General features: G+C 47.6%; 1 pseudogene; it reads right to left on the reverse strand.

Annotated features, from left to right (window-relative positions):
• Positions 1 to 1293: 1293 nt before the first annotated feature.
• LOC115313284 lies at positions 1294 to 1839 on the reverse strand (annotated as a pseudogene).
• Between the last annotated feature and the right edge of the window lie 10610 nt (positions 1840 to 12449).

Genomic DNA, 12449 nt, shown 5'->3' on the forward strand with positions numbered 1-12449 from the left:
ATGATGCGCTCAAAACGAAGGAAATTTTGATATTTATTTTTCTTCTTGCCTTTTAAACCCATTTTAAGCTGACACCTATTTAAAAAAAAACATAAAAATTAAGAAATGACAGACTATTAACATTGTGCACTTTTACTTAGGCCAAACAATAAAAAAAGCGGGGAGAGGAAAGGCGCTCACTCCCCGCAGCAAAGTACTCGTGTATATGTGGTAAGGTGCGACTACACTACTGGGGAAAATACCACAATATTCACTAACGGCAACACCTCCTATCGGTTTCAGTTTTAATCATGAACCCTCAATTGCATGCTCGGAACCATATACTTAAGAACAACGCAGCGCCAACTGTCGAGAAAGAGGAAGCGCAGGCAGAAGGAACGTTTTACCTGTCGAGGTTGTTGTTAGAAGAAACAGAATATCGTCAACATGGACGAATTCAGACTCCTTCGCCTCTTTTAAGAATAATAACCGCTAATATGAAACCTATCTTTGTCGATGCACTTGATGCTGGGATAGCATGCACGAACTGCACTAAAAGACTGAGGTGCGGAAACCCGTGCTGGGCAAGTTCCACAACCCAAGAGGACTGAATTCAGTGTCCACGATCTACTTCTAGGCGAAGAAGCTACTTACAAACTTCTACTTCTTTATGGCTTGTACATTTTTCGGTTCTCTTTGGCCAAAGAACGTTTTTCGCTCTTTTCCTAATAAACACGAACAAGCTTTCCCAGCACAACTGATGCTCCTGCATTTTTTACTTTTTCTAGGGACAAACTTTTCGGCAAGATATAACGTTCTAAAGCGGTCTTCAGTGAGAATGAAAATTAGGGCTGTGTACTTAATCAATTAATCTACCGATTAATCGAATAATTCTTTAATTAGGATTTGCTTTTTTAACCGGTTAATAGGTCAAACTTTAATCAATGAATCGTTTTATTTATGGCCTTTAAGCCAACGGAGACCCTAGACAAAAAGCTGCCAGTGGCAGCTTGACGAGGTCCGGGGCCCGTCTAAAATTTGTCAGCAGGACATCCATTCAAAACACAAAAGGATATTACATGCAAAGATACGCTGAGTAATCACTTCATGCATTCAACTTCTAACAGCATTATACAAAAAGAAAAAAAATTATTCGCAGAACTTGTGACAGATTGAGAACATATACAGCTACATATAGAAGAAAATTACGCAAAACAACACAAGGCGCACAAACGCATAACTTCTTACAGCACTGTACAAAATGCAAAATTTATACAAAGGTGTGGGTATGCTCAAGGAATTTCACGAAACAATTCACAAGAAATGCATAAGTAATGATTTCCTTCCCATTTGATATATATCAGTATTATTATTAAGAAGATGATTAAGTAATAAAGGTAGACGATATGTAATTGACTGGTAAGTATAGTTAATACGAGCTCGTGGAACTATCCATTTTTCAAAAAGACGGGTGTTGAAACTACGAGGATGTTCGGAGAGCTCTGACATCTTGCATAAAAGCGAAGCATGCTCAGGAGATGAAAAACGAAAGCATGCAGTAATCTAAGTCATACATAATAATAATAATAAACTTGTATTCAGGACACAGATTCACATCTTATCAAGTTTAATTATTATATATTTGGCAAACAAAGGTTTCGTGTGAGCGAGATAGACCTCATTGGCAATATAACGAAGCATCTTTTTTTGAAGTAAAGTAAGTTTTTCTATGTTTGTTTGTGTAGTTGTCCCCCAAACAAGATGGCAATAATTAATGTAAGACTGAAATAGTGAATAGTAGATTTGTGATTTCACGTTAACTGGGAAAATATTGCGGCAGTGTGACATAACTCCAACCACCCTAGACAGCTTCGTAACAAGATAATTGACATGATCATTCCACAAAAGGTGTTCGGAAAAAAATATTCCAAACGTTTTATGTTGTTTTACTAACTCGATTGGTACGATGCCTATTGTAATATTATGATTAATTGGCAGAGCCCTGCTCTTTGGTCGAAAAACTATAGCTTTCGTTTTCTGAATGTTAATTTTAAGGCCATTGTTGTTGGACCATATAAGGAACTGGCTAAGAACATCATTTGCGCCTACGATTAATTTTTCAACACTCGTTTCGGCAAGAAATAGGCTGGTATCATCAGCCTATATTATGTATTTTATTTGTTTGTTTACATTTACAATATCATTAATATACACATTAAATAACATTGGCCCAAGTATACTACCCTGCGGAACCCCACATCGTATGTTAAGAAAAGGCGATGTATGACCATCGATCACAACACATTGCTTACCGTGCTTCAAATAGGAATGTAAAAGGGACAGAGTTACACCACGTATTCCATAACAGTATAGTTTATCAAGTAGTATTTTATGGTTTATGAGATCAAACGCCTTACTAAAATCTATAAATATACCAAGGGTAAACAGGCGATTTTATATATTTTTCAAAATAATTTCTTTTTGTTGAAGCAATGCAGACTCAGTTGACTTTCCTTTGCGAAAACCATATTGAAAATCCTAAATCACAGAATGTTTAGCAAAGAAAGAATCGAGGCGTTTTAAAATAATTGTTTCAAGCCCTTTGGAAAATATAGGAAGTATCGAGATAGGCCTATAGTTTGTCGGTAGATTTTTATCTCCTCCTTTAAATATGACTGATACTTTAGCTAATTTCATTCTACTAGGAAATGTCCCTTGTGACAAGGCAAGGTTAAAAATATGCACCAGGCAAGAGGCAATGATATCTATAACAAATTTTACGGCTCTAGCTTGTAAATCATCTGTGTCGCAACTTCTACTAATGCTAAGGCCCGTAAATATAGAACATACTTCGTGCTCATCAGTCGGTTCTAAAAAAATTGTTTCGTGTACTATATCTTGTATAAAACTGAAGGCATTAGCATTACTTGGCGGTGGGCTTAAGTTTACGAATACTCTATTGAAGTGTTCTGCTAGTGATGCCCCAGAAACGTTTTTCCCATCAACAGAAAGTTCACCAATAGCTTTACGCGGTCTACTACGGTGTAACACCTCATTTATGGATTTCCAAACTAATTCTGGTCGTTTTTTGCAATTTCGGTTAAAAAGCTGTGTGTGGTACTCCAGTTTAGCTTTCCGCAATTCAGATGTCAGGCGGTTACGAAATTGCTTGAAAATTATCAGTTTATCGGGATCTCTTGACGTTAAAAAATACTTATATAAACTATTCTTCTTTTTTAACATTTTCAGGTGCAGAGGAGTGATCCAGGGCTTCCGAATATTTTTAGATACTGTCATTGTTAATAAGGGAAAATTCGAGCTATAGACATTGCTAAAGATGCTAATAAATGTGTTATACACCTCATCTGCACATGTTTCAGAATAAACTGGGCCCCAATCAGTGCGCAAAATTTGAACCCTGAAATTTTCCAAATTACGCTCGGATATGTTTTGAAAAACACATGATACTTTATTTGATTTCACTATGGAAGCGCCAACCCCACAGGATATAAATATAGGAATGTGATCGCTAATATCACTAATTATTGTACCAGCGTCATGGACGTCTGTGCTAATATTGGTAACGAAAAGGTCAAGGGCACTGGAGCAGGAAATATTTATTCTAGTGGGAGACTGGATCACATTCATGAAGCCATTTGAACTGATGATATTATCTAATTGCGATGATAAAGTCGAGTGTAACAGTGTGTTCACATTGAAATCTCCACCAAGAAAAAGGGTTAATTTATTTAGAGATATAAATCCAAGATACCTATCTAGAAACGAACTAAACTTATCAAAACACGCCGATGGCGGTCTATATACTACTGAGAAAACTAAGTTGTTACTTCGTACAGTTAGTATTTCAAAATCATCTGTCATTTCGGTATACCTTGCTAGAAGTTCACACCTAATGTTTTGCCGAACGTAGATGGAAACACCTCCTCCGCGTTTCACCTGACGATTTAAATAAAAATGTGTATAGCCTTGCAAGGCATACATATCATCGTGGTCATGGTACCATGTTTCTGTTAGCATAAAGACGTCGAATTGAGATGGAAAATGAGAAATTAATGTGTCAAATGTATCCACTTTATTTTTGAGAGAGCGCACATTGAGGTGAAATACAGAAAGAGCGTTCTTAGTTTTTAAGCATTTCATTACATCGGATGGCAAAATACAGTCGTGATACCGCATTTCCATTTGGCGAGACAGTCATTTACATCAATATCTAGCAAATTATGACGGGATCATCTTCATTCACAAGTTGAACAATAGGCGTGCTGTCAGACTTCCGGGCGAACATCTTTCCATTTTTTGCCCAGACAAATTTCCAGTGAAATTCTCGCTTCCTCCCGATAGCTTTGCCAAGCAGACGCTTGAGCGCTGGGCACGAGTGCTCATTTAGAAAAACTGGCAAAGCCGGCGAGAGGCCAAGATCAACAGAAGTGATACGCCTCTTCTTTGCCTTCTCAAGTACAGCATCGCGTTTACGGCGGTTTAGAAACTGGACGATGATGTTGCTTTCTCCAGCGATACGCGTCGGTACACGATGACACACTTCGATGTCGGAGTGCGTTATCGGTTCACCGATGATCTCACCGATTTGGGTCAGAACGGTTCCGAGTTGTTCGTTATCACATTTTGGAATGCCTTTAATCTCTAGGTTTACGTTTCGCGTGTACTGCTCGCAGAGAAGCAGCCTAGTCTGACATTCTTTCATCTCTTTCTGCAACTCTGCATTTGTTTGACGAAGGCCTTCGTTTTCTTTTTTTAATGCTACGTTTTCCTTGAGAACTTCGTCCAGTTTCTTTTTCATTAGTTCGAAGTGGCCGTTCATGAAGTCCATGCTAGTGTTAACTTCACGTACATCAGCTCGGATGTCTCTATCAAACGAGTATTTCAACGTTCTTACTTCTTTCTTTAAGTCCTCTTTTAACTCAGTGAACATTTTGGTGAGATCCTTTGCCATATCGTAGCTACAAAACAAAAACAGAACAGACCAGCACAATACACTATACACTATGGCAGCAGCGACAAAAGAAATGAAAAAAAACAAACACGTCAGACAACAGGATAATGAACCAACCTGCAAATACGTGGTTCAGCGTTTAGTGCCGTGAACTGTTGGCCGTCGCTGCTGCCAAATGACGGTGATGTCGATCACAGTTGTGTCGATGGTGGTCCCCTTTTACGCTACCGCTTCGATGATGTGATCGGCGCAGACCAGTAGATGCGCGAGGTGATTGGTGCGTAGCGGCACGTGGCAGGCAGACGGATAGGCAGAGTTTCCGAGATGATGCGACGGTCCTGCACCTTGCCCGATGGTACAGACGAGGCAGCAGCACAAGATATCTGCAAATACGTGGTTCAGCGTTTAGTGCCGTGAACTGTTGGCCGTCGCTGCTGCCAAATGACGGTGATGTCGATCACAGTTGTGTCGATGGTGGTCCCCTTTTACGCTACCGCTTCGATGATGTAATCGGCGCAGACCAGTAGATGCGCGAGGTGATTGGTGCGTAGCGGCACGTGGCAGGCAGACGGATAGGCAGAGTTTCCGAGATGATGCGACGGTCCTGCACCTTGCCCGATGGTACAGACGAGGCAGCAGCACAAGATATCTGCAAATACGTGGTTCAGCGTTTAGTGCCGGGAACTGTTGGCCGTCGCTGCTGCCAAATGACGGTGATGTCGATCACAGTTGTGTCGATGGTGGTCCCCTTTTACGCTACCGCTTCGATGATGTAATCGGCGCAGACCAGTAGATGCGCGAGGTGATTGGTGCGAAGCGGCACGTGGCAGGCAGACGGATAGGCAGAGTTTCCGAGATGATGCGACGGTCCTGCACCTTGCCCGATGGTACAGACGAGGCAGCAGCACAAGATATCTGCAAATACGTGGTTCAGCGTTTACTGCCGTGAACTGTTGGCCGTCGCTGCTGCCAAATGACGGTGATGTCGATCACAGTTGTGTCGATGGTGGTCCCCTTTTACGCTACCGCTTCGATGATGTAATCGGCGCAGACCAGTAGATGCGCGAGGTGATTGGTGCGTAGCGGCACGTGGCAGGCAGACGGATAGGCAGTTTCCGAGATGATGCGACGGTCCTGCACCTTGCCCGATGGTACAGACGAGGCAGCAGCACAAGATATCTGCAAATACGTGGTTCAGCGTTTAGTGCCGGGAACTGTTGGCCGTCGCTGCTGCCAAATGACGGTGATGTCGATCACAGTTGTGTCGATGGTGGTCCCCTTTTACGCTACCGCTTCGATGATGTAATCGGCGCAGACCAGTAGATGCGCGAGGTGATTGGTGCGTAGCGGCACGTGGCAGGCAGACGGATAGGCAGAGTTTCCGAGATGATGCGACGGTCCTGCACCTTGCCCGATGGTACAGACGAGGCAGCAGCACAAGATATCTGCAAATACGTGGTTCAGCGTTTAGTGCCGTGAACTGTTGGCCGTCGCTGCTGCCAAATGACGGTGATGTCGATCACAGTTGTGTCGATGGTGGTCCCCTTTTACGCTACCACTTCGATGATGTAATCGGCGCAGACCAGTAGATGCGCGAGGTGATTGGTGCGTAGCGGCACGTGGCAGGCAGACGGATAGGCAGAGTTTCCGAGATGATGCGACGGTCCTGCACCTTGCCCGATGGTACAGACGAGGCAGCAGCACAAGATATCTGCAAATACGTGGTTCAGCGTTTAGTGCCGTGAACTGTTGGCCGTCGCTGCTGCCAAATGACGGTGATGTCGATCACAGTTGTGTCGATGGTGGTCCCCTTTTACGCTACCGCTTCGATGATGTAATCGGCGCAGACCAGTAGATGCGCGAGGTGATTGGTGCGAAGCGGCACGTGGCAGGCAGACGGATAGGCAGAGTTTCCGAGATGATGCGACGGTCCTGCACCTTGCCCGATGGTACAGACGAGGCAGCAGCACAAGATATCTGCAAATACGTGGTTCAGTGTTTAGTGCCGTGAACTGTTGGCCGTCGCTGCTGCCAAATGACGGTGATGTCGATCACAGTTGTGTCGATGGTGGTCCCCTTTTACGCTACCGCTTCGATGATGTAATCGGCGCAGACCAGTAGATGCGCGAGGTGATTGGTGTGTAGCGGCACGTGGCAGGCGGACGGATAGGCAGAGTTTCCGAGATGATGCGACGGTCCTGCACCTTGCCCGATGGTACAGACGAGGCAGCAGCACAAGATATCTGCAAATACGTGGTTCAGCGTTTAGTGCCGGGAACTGTTGGCCGTCGCTGCTGCCAAATGACGGTGATGTCGATCGCAGTTGTGTCGATGGTGGTCCCCTTTTACGCTACCGCTTCGATGATGTAATCGGCGCAGACCAGTAGATGCGCGAGGTGATTGGTGCGTAGCGGCACGTGGCAGGCAGACGGATAGGCAGAGTTTCCGAGATGATGCGACGGTCCTGCACCTTTCCCGATGGTACAGACGAGGCAGCAGCACAAGATATCTGCAAATACGTGGTTCAGCGTTTAGTGCCGTGAACTGTTGGCCGTCGCTGCTGCCAAATGACGGTGATGTCGATCACAGTTGTGTCGATGGTGGTCCCCTTTTACGCTATCGCTTCGATGATGTAATCGGCGCAGACCAGTAGATGCGCGAGGTGATTGGTGCGTAGCGGCACGTGGCAGGCAGACGGATAGGCAGAGTTTCCGAGATGATGCGACGGTCCTGCACCTTGCCCGATGGTACAGACGAGGCAGCAGCACAAGATATCTGCAAATACGTGGTTCAGCGTTTAGTGCCGGGAACTGTTGGCCGTCGCTGCTGCCAAATGACGGTGATGTCGATCACAGTTGTGTCGATGGTGGTCCCCTTTTACGCTACCGCTTCGATGATGTAATCGGCGCAGACCAGTAGATGCGCGAGGTGATTGGTGCGTAGCGGCACGTGGCAGGCAGACGGATAGGCAGAGTTTCCGAGATGATGCGACGGTCCTGCACCTTGCCCGATGGTACAGACGAGGCAGCAGCACAAGATATCTGCAAATACGTGGTTCAGCGTTTAGTGCCGGGAACTGTTGGCCGTCGCTGCTGCCAAATGACGGTGGTGTCGATCACAGTTGTGTCGATGGTGGTCCCCTTTTACGCTACCGCTTCGATGATGTAATCGGCGCAGACCAGTAGATGCGCGAGGTGATTGGTGCGTAGCGGCACGTGGCAGGCAGACGGATAGGAAGAGTTTCCGAGATGATGCGACGGTCCTGCACCTTGCCCGATGGTACAGACGAGGCAGCAGCACAAGATATCTGCAAATACGTGGTTCAGCGTTTAGTGCCGGGAACTGTTGGCCGTCGCTGCTGCCAAATGACGGTGATGTCGATCACAGTTGTGGCGATGGTGGTCCCCTTTTACGCTACCGCTCCGATGATGTAATCGGCGCAGACCAGTAGATGCGCGAAGTGATTGGTGCGTAGCGGCACGTGGCAGGCAGACGGATAGGCAGAGTTTCCGAGATGATGCGACGGTCCTGCACCTTGCCCGATGGTACAGACGAGGCAGCAGCACAAGATATCTGCAAATACGTGGTTCAGCGTTTAGTGCCGTGAACTGTTGGCCGTCGCTGCTGCCAAATGACGGTGATGTCGATCACAGTTGTGTCGATGGTGGTCCCCTTTTACGCTACCGCTTCGATGATGTAATCGGCGCAGACCAGTAGATACGCGAGGTGATTGGTGCGTAGCGGCACGTGGCAGGCAGACGGATAGGCAGAGTTTCCGAGATGATGCGACGGTCCTGCACCTTGCCCGATGGTACAGACGAGGCAGCAGCACAAGATATCTGCAAATACGTGGTCCAGCGTTTAGTGCCGGGAACTGTTGGCCGTCGCTGCTGCCAAATGACGGTGATGTCGATCACAGTTGTGTCGATGGTGGTCCCCTTTTACGCTACCGCTTCGATGATGTAATCGGCGCAGACCAGTAGATGCGCGAGGTGATTGGTGCGTAGCGGCACGTGGCAGGCAGACGGATAGGCAGAGTTTCCGAGATGATGCGACGGTCCTGCACCTTGCCCGATGGTACAGACGAGGCAGCAGCACAAGATATCTGCAAATACGTGGTTCAGCGTTTAGTGCCGGGAACTGTTGGCCGTCGCTGCTGCCAAATGACGGTGATGTCGATCACAGTTGTGTCGATGGTGGTCCCCTTTTACGCTACCGCTTCGATGATGTAATCGGCGCAGACCAGTAGATGCGCGAGGTGATTGGTGCGTAGCGGCACGTGGCAGGCAGACGGATAGGCAGAGTTTCCGAGATGATGCGACGGTCCTGCACCTTGCCCGATGGTACAGACGAGGCAGCAGCACAAGATATCTGCAAATACGTGGTTCAGCGTTTAGTGCCGTGAACTGTTGGCCGTCGCTGCTGCCAAATGACGGTGATGTCGATCACAGTTGTGTCGATGGTGGTCCCCTTTTACGCTACCGCTTCGATGATGTAAACGGCGCAGACCAGTAGATGCGCGAGGTGATTGGTGCGTAGCGGCACGTGGCAGGCAGACAGATAGGCAGAGTTTCCGAGATGATGCGACGGTCCTGCACCTTGCCCGATGGTACAGACGAGGCAGCAGCACAAGATATCTGCAAATACGTGGTTCAGCGTTTAGTGCCGGGAACTGTTGGCCGTCGCTGCTGCCAAATGACGGTGATGTCGATCACAGTTGTGTCGATGGTGGTCCCCTTTTACGCTACCGCTTCGATGATGTAATCGGCGCAGACCAGTAGATGCGCGAGGTGATTGGTGCGTAGCGGCACGTGGCAGGCAGACGGATAGGCAGAGTTTCCGAGATGATGCGACGGTCCTGCACCTTGCCCGATGGTACAGACGAGGCAGCAGCACAAGATATCTGCAAATACGTGGTTCAGCGTTTAGTGCCGGGAACTGTTGGCCGTCGCTGCTGCCAAATGACGGTGATGTCGATCACAGTTGTGTCGATGGTGGTCCCCTTTTACGCTACCGCTTCGATGATGTAATCGGCGCAGACCAGTAGATGCGCGAGGTGATTGGTGCGTAGCGGCACGTGGCAGGCAGACGGATAGGCAGAGTTTCCGAGATGATGCGACGGTCCTGCACCTTGCCCGATGGTACAGACGAGGCAGCAGCACAAGATATCTGCAAATACGTGGTTCAGCGTTTAGTGCCGGGAACTGTTGGCCGTCGCTGCTGCCAAATGACGGTGATGTCGATCACAGTTGTGTCGATGGTGGTCCCCTTTTACGCTACCGCTTCGATGATGTAATCGGCGCAGACCAGTAGATGCGCGAGGTGATTGGTGCGTAGCGGCACGTGGCAGGCAGACGGATAGGCAGAGTTTCCGAGATGATGCGACGGTCCTGCACCTTGCCCGATGGTACAGACGAGGCAGCAGCACAAGATATCTGCAAATACGTGGTTCAGCGTTTAGTGCCGTGAACTGTTGGCCGTCGCTGCTGCCAAATTACGGTGATGTCGATCACAGTTGTGTCGATGGTGGTCCCCTTTTATGCTACCGCTTCGATGATGTAATCGGCGCAGACCAGTAGATACGCGAGGTGATTGGTGCGTAGCGGCACGTGGCAGGCAGACGGATAGGCAGAGTTTCCGAGATGATGCGACGGTCCTGCACCTTGCCCGATGGTACAGACGAGGCAGCAGCACAAGATATCTGCAAATACGTGGTTCAGCGTTTAGTGCCGGGAACTGTTGGCCGTCGCTGCTGCCAAATGACGGTGATGTCGATCACAGTTGTGTCGATGGTGGTCCCCTTTTACGCTACCGCTTCGATGATGTAATCGGCGCAGACCAGTAGATGCGCGAGGTGATTGGTGCGTAGCGGCACGTGGCAGGCAGACGGATAGGCAGAGTTTCCGAGATGATGCGACGGTCCTGCACCTTGCCCGATGGTACAGACGAGGCAGCAGCACAAGATATCTGCAAATACGTGGTTCAGCGTTTAGTGCCGGGAACTGTTGGCCGTCGCTGCTGCCAAATGACGGTGATGTCGATCACAGTTGTGTCGATGGTGGTCCCCTTTTACGCTACCGCTTCGATGATGTAATCGGCGCAGACCAGTAGATGCGCGAGGTGATTGGTGCGTAGCGGCACGTGGCAGGCAGACGGATAGGCAGAGTTTCCGAGATGATGCGACGGTCCTGCACCTTGCCCGATGGTACAGACGAGGCAGCAGCACAAGATATCTGCAAATACGTGGTTCAGCGTTTAGTGCCGTGAACTGTTGGCCGTCGCTGCTGCCAAATGACGGTGATGTCGATCACAGTTGTGTCGATGGTGGTCCCCTTTTACGCTACCGCTTCGATGATGTAAACGGCGCAGACCAGTAGATGCGCGAGGTGATTGGTGCGTAGCGGCACGTGGCAGGCAGACAGATAGGCAGAGTTTCCGAGATGATGCGACGGTCCTGCACCTTGCCCGATGGTACAGACGAGGCAGCAGCACAAGGTATCTGCAAATACCTGGTTCAGCGTTTAGTGCCGTGAACTGTTGGCCGTCGCTGCTGCAACGGCCAACAGTTCATTAAAAGTAAAAAGTCCACGCTTTCGCCACGCAGGCGTTGACGAGTACACCTGCATGAAGGTAAGATTTAATTGAACATTGGATATAAAATAAAGTGTAGGGGTAGAGAATTGTAACTCCAAAAAGTGGAGAAGATATGCGTGACCCCGCCCTTTCAATGGTGTGCGAGTTTCCGTTTAGCGCAGCAGAGAGTGTTGCGAACAATCACCGGTGTTCCCTATAGCCGGAGAATGTCAAGAAAACTCTTTGCTTCTGCGGCTAAGGTAATAATTTTTCAGTCTTGGTGTCTTTCGACTATTCTCAACTACAATTCAAGGTTGAATTAAAAAATTCGAAATTGTTAGTGGCGCCATTTATAACATATTCAACAAAAACGCCAAGTTGTAATTTGAATTTTCTAAACTATCATACATGGGACTGAGAAAAACCGATTAATCGATGAACTAATCAAATAGAAGTTTACGATTACTCGGGTTAATATTTTAATCGACACCCAGCCCTAAATGACATCTTTCTTGACGTAAATCACAATTTCTCCCCGATTAGCACGTTTTATTTAAGGGAGTTGTTTGCTGCCGCAATACGTTCCATGATGTACCCCAGTCGACTCTCCGAAGGAGGGGGCCGGTCTGGATGGTGACGACCGTTGGAAGTCCCCCGGGAAGTCGAATAAGAAAAAAAAACTAAACGTTGTTCGATCCCGCTGGACACATTACAACGTTTGCAGGTTAATAATGGCCATTGTGGCCACGTTTATTTTAAAACAAAATGACAAGTCAACGGTAATATACAAAACTTCCTAAATTAAAATCCAAACTTTAGTCCCCAGTCTCAAAAGCCGAATTCTCCGAGAATCCTCTCGGCACCCCTTTCGAAACTTTTCTAGACTCGTAGGGGCCTCCTTTCACTCCAGAGGCGGACCAATCAC

The sequence above is a fragment of the Ixodes scapularis genome, unplaced genomic scaffold (genome assembly GCF_016920785.2).
Source record: "Ixodes scapularis isolate PalLabHiFi unplaced genomic scaffold, ASM1692078v2 PGA_scaffold1__304_contigs__length_218370807, whole genome shotgun sequence".
Classification (NCBI taxonomy): Eukaryota; Metazoa; Arthropoda; class Arachnida; order Ixodida; family Ixodidae; genus Ixodes; species Ixodes scapularis.